The 9212-nt window shown below is 44.8% G+C and overlaps 1 protein-coding gene and 1 pseudogene across 1 annotated transcript in view; one reads left to right on the top strand and one right to left on the bottom strand.

Moving 5' to 3' along the window:
• Positions 1–9212, bottom strand: part of LOC147035311 (huntingtin-interacting protein 1-related protein-like) — a 993771-nt pseudogene that overhangs the window by 709420 nt on the left and 275139 nt on the right.
• LOC147035315 (uncharacterized) overlaps positions 1–9212 on the top strand; it is a 270416-nt gene that overhangs the window by 253479 nt on the left and 7725 nt on the right. Inside the window, exon 13 of the mRNA XM_085896724.1 lies at positions 24–5943. The gene's annotated coding sequence lies outside the window, so the exon portion shown is untranslated. The remainder of the gene's footprint in view (positions 1–23; positions 5944–9212) is intronic.

Here is a 9212-nt window from a genome sequence, read left to right on the forward strand (position 1 = left end):
TTCCCCTGCCCCCTCCTCTGCAGGGCTTTTACATCACGAAGCCACCACCCCCTCACCCTGTCCACCCTCATTGGCGTTTTTGGCTTTTGTCTCCCGGAGCTGTCGACTTCGAACGCAGTCTGCATCACATCTTGTAATCTCAACTGGAACGACTGGACAAGAGAAACTCGGCGTTGTATGCACGATCTCCATTCAAAAACTGTTGATTTTAAAAGCCGATACAAATTCTCAATAGTTTATAAAATATTTTTGGTTTTTGTAACGACGAGAGTAGGGTGTACAGCCCAGTGCGAGTGTGCCTACCTTCAAGCTGCGTGCTGCTGTACTGAGCATGTGGCCTTGAGAAGGTTTAAAAGGCCATTTGCATCTTTAGTACACAAGATTGGGGGAATTTTCTTGCTCACAACACTTGCCACCCATACCTAATCCCTCATGTTTACTTTAATATTCCTCCTTTCTCATTCCATCCTCCCCACCCCCCCCCCCCAATTCCTTTTATGTATGTAATAAATAAACAGTCCATAAGGCAGCTGTCTTAACCCAATTCACTCAATTGATGACCTAACGTCACACCTTGTAACGTAACAATGGTTTTACCGAATGAATATAATAATGTACGTTTAATGCCATTTGCCATTATGGTTTAAAGTGGATCTTCCCAGCTGTTGCATTTATGATTATCTCACCTGGAACGTAGTTCCGTGGAGCTTTATGGGATGGCGCGTCGCACGTCCGTCGTGCGTCCGTCTGTCCACAAACACTTGCAACCTCTTCTCTGAAACTACACATACAATTTTGATGAAACTTGATCACCACGTTCATCACCCGGTATGTACTACATTTATTTAAATTCGGGCCCGAAGGGGATCACGGGGGGGGGGGGGGTTGTCCCCAAAATAGGCATTTTATTTCTCTTCTCTGAAATCACACTATTTCAATGCCATTTGACCACAACCTTCATCATCCATGATGTACCAAAGTTTGTTCACTCTATTATAAAAAAAAAAATCCATAGGTATTTACTTTCTTCTCCGTTAAATATTATGTAGGTTATCCATGCCGACCAGTGGTTCACTGGTTTTCTTATCCAGCTGATACCAGATGAGCACCCAGGGATATTGCCCCTATTTATACCCTTGCCGAAGGAGAGGGTTTTGCATTTGAGTCTGTTTGTTTGTCTGTTTGTTTGTTTGTCTGCACAGAACTTTGATGTTTTTCTCTGCAACTGCTTGTCAGACTGAGACAGTTTTAACCAGAGGTGCGACAACTCATGTAGAATGTTTTAATGATAATTATGACGTCACAGGTGACATGGTGTGGCAGCCACATTGGAAAATTGGAAAAACTTTGGACCGCTGTATCTCTGAAACCGCACCAAGGGAAATATTGAAACTTGGCATATAGTAAATACTCCTGATTGGGAATGTGATTTTTTTATGACATTGATGCGGTTCTGGGAACCGCATCCCTCCAACGCAATAGCATCCATCATGCAGTGGTCCCCAGACAGTTATTTCATTAATATACGTATAGTTAGTCCCTTCCTTCCTGTCTAATGGGACAAGAAACGTGAATTTCATGCTTGGGTTTGATTGTATCTATAGCTTTCTTTCCTATTCTGTTTCTGTATTCCTGAGGTAAATCCAAGCAATGGGTCCTAGCGAGGGCCAGCGGGCACTGCGCTCGGACACCCATCTGTAAAAACCATGGCCGCACCATTCACTGTGAGAATGGGTCCTCGCAAAGGCCAGCCATGGAAAAACAACACACCAAATGTGAACAACTAACAGTACGCACACAGCACACTCTTTTCAAAACATTTCTGAGTCTAATAATTATATCTATCTTATTCTTCAATCTGAATCTCCATATAATAATTATATCTATCTTCTTTTTCAATCCAAATCTCCATTTAATACTTATGCCTATCTTCTTCTTCAACCCAAACCAACACGACTGGACAAAAGATTTAGAACACCCCCATTTTTCAGTTTTTACTGAAATTTAAGCAGTTCAAGTCCAGTGAATAACCTGAAATGGTACAAAGCTAAGCGGTAAACTGCCAGAGGTTTAAAAAACAAAACTTTAGGTTACCAAAAACTGAAAAATATTGTAAATTTCAGAGTTGTTAAAAAAGGCCCTTTTCAGAGAACAAGTAATGGGTTCGCAAATGAAGCTGTTCTGCAGCAATAGAAGCCAATTAAGCTTTGAAAGTTGATGCAAACAATTCCGACAGGTGTCCCAACTTTTGTTGATAAGTTACAAACCCTCTGTCTGTATAAAAGCAGTGTTGGAAGAGACTGTGTTGCTGCACCCTCTGAAGCATTATTTGGACAATATTGCACTGCAGGAAGTAGTATATTGCTATCATAATGGCGAGAAAAAGACAACTAACAAAGGAAGACAGACAGACAATTATAACCTTTAAAAGTATAGGTCTTTCCTTTCGAGAAATTGCAAAGGAAGCCAAGGTGTCAGTGAGTACAGTTTCCTTCACCATCAAAAGGCACTTGGAAACTGGAGGAAACTCTGACAGGAAGAAGTCTGGCAGAACCAAAGCCACAACACAATGAGAAGACAAGTTTCTGAGAGTCAACAACTTGTGTGTAGGCGGCTCACAGGACAGCAGCTTCAAGCACAGCTTAACACTGGTTGAAGTAAGGAAGTCTCAGTTTCAACTGTGAAGAGAAGACTTCGAGCTGCAGGTTTGACAAGTTGGGTGACAGTAAGAAAGCCATTGCTAAGATGGCAAAATAAGAAAAAGAGGTTGCCTGGGCCATGAAGCACTGACCGCCAGTGGACTACTGAAAACTGGAAGAATGTCTTATGGACGGATGAATCAAAATTTGAAATCTTCAGTTCATCACGTAGGGTTTTTGTACGCCGTCAAGTAGGTTAAAGGATGGTTCCTCAGTGTGTGGCACCAACTGTCAAACATGGAAGAGGAAGCGTGATGATCTGGGGCTCTTTTGCTGGATCCAGAGCCTGCGACTTGCAGAGAGTGACTGGCAACTGAACCAAAACCCCTGCTCTCTCTGTGATTTGTCCCCACCACATTTCCGCAGGGCGTTAAAGGTCCGCCAACAACCCCCTTATGGTAAAACTACCAAAATCACGAATCACTGCTCACCTCTCTTTCATTCCTCTTTTTTTCCCACCTTTGGAATAAACTCCCTCACTCTACTCAATCCTATTCTTCCCTCCAGACCTTCAAAACAGCTGTTCACCACCACCTCTTATCATCCCCCATCCAAATCCTCGATCTTTTCTACCCCTGTTAATCCACCCAAGCCCACCTCCTTCAAATTCCCTGCTTTCCTTCCTGAAAGTCCCTGTAATGTCCATCTTGTTTACTCTCTGTACCCCACCCCATCTCTCTCCCTTCCACAGATCTCCTGATGTCTCTGTTCCCCACTGTTTTGTCCTTCCCACTCCCGCCCCTCTTGTCTCATGCCCCCCCTTGCTGTGTGTTGTGTGTTAGCTCTCATACGAGCCTCGACAAGGTATACAAAAAAAGGCTTCCACAACATTTTTCAGCACCATGCAATACCCTCTGGTCAACGCCTAGTTGGCCAGGGGTTCATCCTACAGCAAGATCTCGACCCAAAACATACCTCCAGGCTATGTCAGAACTACCTTCGAGGAAAAGAACAAGACGGTTTTCTTCAAATCATGGAATGGCCAGCACAGTTTCCAGACTTAAACCCCATCGATCTGGTTTGGGATGAACTGGACAGAAGGGTGAAAGCAAAGCAACCTACAAGTGCAACACGTTTGTGGGAACTTCTGCAACAGTTTTGGAAGAACTTTCTGAACAATATTTGATTTCCATTGTGGAAAGAATGCCACAAGTATGTTCAGCTGTTATCGATCTATAATTCCAGCAGTGTGTGTGTGTGTGTGTGTGTGTGTGTGTGTGTGTGTGTGTGTGTGTGTGTGTGTGTGTGTGTGTGTGTGTGTGTGTGTGTGTGTGTGTGTGTGTGTGTGTGTGTGTGTGTGTGTGTGTGTGTGTGTGTGTGTGTGTGTGACCGCTGTTTCTCGACAACCACTGGTCCGATCTAATTGAAACTTGCCAGGTATATTGCTGGGGACCTGAGTTTGTGCATTTTCAAATGTTTGATATTAATCAGACAAGTGCTTCCCAAGTTATGGCCATTTATTTACCAAACCAATGACAAGACACGTTGCTGCGCAGGCATGGCCGATGGGAAAGGGTGCCATTTAGTTACCGTGGCGTAGGAGTGGCAATGGTCAATGGCAGCGAATGTCATAGCAAGCAAAGACAGGGAGGTAAACTTGATTTTAATTTGGATTTTAATTAACTCTGTGTGTGTAAGTATCACAGCAGTTGTTACTTCAATGCAAGCGGTAATTCGTGGAATGCATGTGAACATTCCGTACGGGCACGTATCACTTCCGGATAGTGATGACTTACTGTATTCTAATAATTTCTCGATTTCTTATGCGCATTTATAGAAAAACACAATGCCCCAATCCAGTTGTCGTTTACGAGAGCGAAGGAACGGCCTGTGATTTGTTTGAAAGTTTTTTGTTTGTTTGTTTTTTGGTTTGCACATACGGCCACGCACGTACAGCCACGCACGTACGGGCACGCGAGAGCGAAGGAACGGCCTGTGTGGTTGTTTCTGGCACGCAATTTGAAAGTTTTTTTTTTTTTGCACATATGGCCACGCACGTACGGCCACGCACGTAAGGGCACGTACTCGTATCTGCAAAAGGTGGCAACTTTGATGAGTCAGAAGTTTAGATTAAATTTTGTTCAACAAAACGATTCCATGATTTATTTTTTATCTGCAATTGTTTATTTGTTCTTTGATTTGATTTCAGAGTACATTGAAACATTAAACTGAATAAATTTCAGTAACAACTGGAAAAATGGAGGTGTTCTCAAACTTTTGACCGGTAGTGTACATCTAATAATTATATCCAATCTTTTCCCTCAATTCCTGGCACAGATCAGGGCCGGCACAGTGCACACCACTGCTTTTGATAAATGACTGCATGCTCAATGGCGGCGAACCCATGCTCAGCTCCGGGGTAATTTATTATCGCACACAGAGCAGGGCATGAATGGCAAACATCTTGTTTGGGTCTACGCATGGGTTTACCATAGCATAGGCCTTGGGTGTCTCTCACGGACGGCGTACGTCTTCTCGCCTCTCCGCCCGGCGAGACTGCTGCCAGGCAGAGGCGTGCTGTATGGCTCAGGCCGCATCGCTTAGGGACAGGCAGCACATTGACCGGTGCTGACCGCTGGTCGCTGTGGACGGACCAGGAGTTTGGTGCAGGGTGATTTGTTTCACGGCGCTCGGAGCGAGACGATTCCGCAGGTTGGAACCATTTGGCCGGATGTAAAGTGGAGCTGATTCCGGCCATCACGGCGGGGCCGTGTGTTGGCCAAGGCCCAACCAGAGCGCTAAATTTGGGTGACGACACATCGGTTCGGGTCGTCGCCCCTGCCCGGCACCACAGGGTCGATAAAAGGACGGGTCGCGGGGCCATTAGTGGGTTCCCATCTGCTGGTGGTTTCCGTTCCTGCTCATTGCTCATGGTTCCTGTCGGCTCGTCCTGCTCTCCATCTGGCCCGGGATCGACAATCTGCTCATTTGCCTGCTGATTCCGCCTTCTTCACCGACTTGCCGCTAACTCCACCCTTCCATCCACCCATCAGATCCTGTCTGCCAATACGCCCACTCGTTTTGACTCCGCCTTTCTCCACCCACTGGATTCTTACTCCACCCGAGGTCCTTCCTTCACGCCTGATGGTCGCGCCCCATTCTCTGGATCGACGCTTCGCTGCACGAAGTGCCTCAAAGTAGGAGACAAAGCGCCAGCTGTCAGGGAGGTATCGCCCAGAGGAGTATCGCCCAGCGGAGCATTCCCCCAAAACATACTGGTGGCATGGTCGGTCAATCGTGCAAGGTATTGAGAGACCGTTAGCCTCTTCTCTCTCCTCTTTCTTCTTATTAACTCTTCTTCATCGGGGTGTGTGTGTGTGTGTGTGTGTGTGTGTGTGTGTGTGTGTGTGTGTGTGTGTGTGTGTGTGTGTGTGTGTGTGTGTGTGTGTGTGTGTGTATGTTTGTCATGGCGCCTGTCCTCGTTTCATTCAAAAGTGTTGAAGAATTATATTGGGATAACTCTGCTCTGTGTCTTCTTTTGTAATTTGTTTGTATTATTGTTGCACCACACTTTTCTTCCTATCCCTGCTTACATACAACAATAAACTGCATTCACTGTGCCACATATCTGTCCTCGCCTGCCTGTTAATAAATTATTTGTAGAAATGTTCCCAGCTCGTTTTTGTCTTTTCCTTCATTGATCCAGCATGGTCCTTATCCCAGCCGAGCCGGGACTTTATTCCAAATGATCCATTCCTTTTAGCCGGTGCGTCCTTGGCAGTGTCGCTCAGCTGCATCTGATCCAGTAAAGTGATCCGGTTCGGACAAGGCTTACCAAGGGCGTGTCCCCCGGTAATTAGATCACTTGATTAATTTTTTGGTAACCGGATAAACTAGACAGAGTACCCTAAGTCACGTGGTTGAGTTATTGGTGTTCACGGTTGGTTAGCGACCTGACTCGTCACGGATTTATCCGTGTGCGATGGCCTGCAATTCTGGGAAGTCAAGTGGGAACTCGAGATAGTTCCTATCGGAACGACAGGAATTTACTGTCTGTCTGTCTGACTGTCGGAATTTACGTTTCACACCCCCCCCCCCGGTGGTCTTCTCACCCGACCCCCAGCCCGCAACATCATAGGCACCTGCGTTATGACGTCATAATTGCACATGTAGAACGCCACTTCCGATCAGTGTGAAAATTTTTGAGGGTAATTTCGGGATAAAATAGTCCACAAAATTGTTTTTGATTACATCATCGGTCACGTGATTCGGCAGCCATATATTTTTTTTTAATAAACTTTCAAAAATCTTCTCTGAAATTGCTGAACAGATTGAGGCAAAACTTTACACATATGACCGCCTATCCATGAGGGACAAAAGGTTCACAACATATAATGTCATAGGTCACATGGTTTGGCAGCCATATTCGGTTTACCCTCAAACATATAAAAACTTCTCCAGAACAGCTGGACAGATCGAGGGCAAACTTCACATAAATGTTCCCTAAGGCATGCGTGCACAAGGGTGTTAAGGAATAATAATTGATGAGTTACATGGTTTGGCAGCAATATTGGATGAAATAAAAATATTTAATAATGTTGTCTCTGGAACTGCTTAATCAGTTGATGTGAAACTTCGCAATTGTGATCTAGTAGTGATGTGGAGTACATCTTTTAAATTTCAACTTGGTCAGGCACATGGTATGGCAGGCAGAATTATTTGATTTTTTTTAATGTGGGTTTTTTTTTGTTGTTGTTGAATAAGGCTCACTTGGCTGTGCCTGGACGGGTTTGAGGGTGGAGGAGTCGCAGCTGAAATGTGAATCCTTTCCAAGTTCCTCCTGATGACTTCATCTTTGGGTTTTGCTTGTTTGGGTTCCTTGTGATTAGTCCAATGCAGAACTGCGCCTACTTGATCTTTCAATTGATCTGAATTTAATTTATTTTAATCCCATTCTGAATTCAATTGAATAATAATTAAAAACGTCATGGGTCGGGGTCAGGTGTCCGATCAAAGCAGGACATCTTGGGTCCCGGTCATCACTGCCAGCAGTTATTAAGTGACAATTCTAATTAAGTCTCTTATTAATGACGTAACACACCAGTACACAAACCCCACACAAAACAAGTCCCGGTGAGGGTCTGCAATCTCTGATTGCTCTTTTTCTTGTTTTGTATTGTCATGGTGTCTTGGGAAATGCAATCCGGGCACACAGACGCTTGGAATGTCATCACTGATGTGAGTTTGATTCCAGTGGCTGCTCTTGAACCTGGCCAGGACAGGAGATAGACACCACTGGCTCTATTTACCGAAGTACTAAAAAATGTGAACTCAACGACTTTCATCAGGTCATGGTGCCTCCTCCACCATAGAAGCACAACTACAGTAACCCCCAACGACCTTCATAAGGTTATGGTGTCTCCACCATAGAAACATCACTATAGTGCTCCAACGACCTTCATAAGGTTAAGTGGCCTCCACCATAGAAACACCACTGTGATTCCCCACAACCTTCATAAGGTTAAGTAGCCTCCACCATGGAACGAAACTGCGCTATGGTGCGGCTGGTGCCCCCCAACGACCTTGATAATGTTAAGTGGCTTCCACCTGAGAAATATGACCTTCTAAATCTGTTTAACATGCTGTATGTATGTTGTATTATTTATTTATTTATTTATTTCTCTCAAGCCCATTATTATTGTTCAGAGACTTTGGCACATGTTCGACGTTATGTAAACATCTTTACAGTAAGAGAGTTATGTTCATTGTTATCTTCCCACGGACTTGTTCACATGAACTGGAGGATGGTTTGTCCTTCCCAGTTAGAGAAAACAGCCCGGTGATTTTCACTCCAGTACTTTTAAAATCCGAACAAGATGGTACCAAATGTGTGTTATACTCATGTGTATAAACGTAGACTCGCTATTTACGTTTCACGGCATCTGCAAGAAGCCCATTGCGGGTGGCAGAGTTGGGGGGGATGGAGGGGAGGAGGTCTTGGATGATGTCAGGATCTAAAAATAAGCCTTTGACGCATTGGTGACACCAGCATGATCATGAAGGCCATTTAACTTCCTTCCTTTCGAAAATTCCGAACAAGTTACATCTTTACAAACGACATCTCTGTCAGGAAGCCACAGTGAGTACGATGAGTTAACTTGGAGACCCGTCGGTTGACTTGGTAAGCATTACATACTTACTGCAAGGCCAACGACAAATTATCTTTAAATTATCTCAAAAGGCTTGTTTTCCTGATGGTTCCTCGAGTCACAACAAAGGAGACATGGGGAGGGATGGAAGATGGGGTGTGGGAGGTTGAGATGGTGCATGGTTTGAACATGATGAGGTTGGGGCCAAACCACATGCACTCATGATAATCTCGGGTCAAGCCAAGCCCATCGATGACTACTGAATAAGTTCAGGAATGAATGTGGACAGAGGCGGTTCATGGTCCAAAGGCGAGACGAAACAAAGCGTCTCGAAGTGGTCATGCGCAGAGGTGGCTGGAAACCACCCAGATGACGTATGCAGATTGATCGAGAGGGTCGAGGTCCAAAAGGGGTCTCGCCCATT

Source organism: Eptatretus burgeri, chromosome 1 (assembly GCF_056783735.1).
Source record: "Eptatretus burgeri isolate ZD-2024b chromosome 1, Ebu_testis_v1, whole genome shotgun sequence".
Taxonomy (NCBI): Eukaryota; Metazoa; Chordata; class Myxini; order Myxiniformes; family Myxinidae; genus Eptatretus; species Eptatretus burgeri.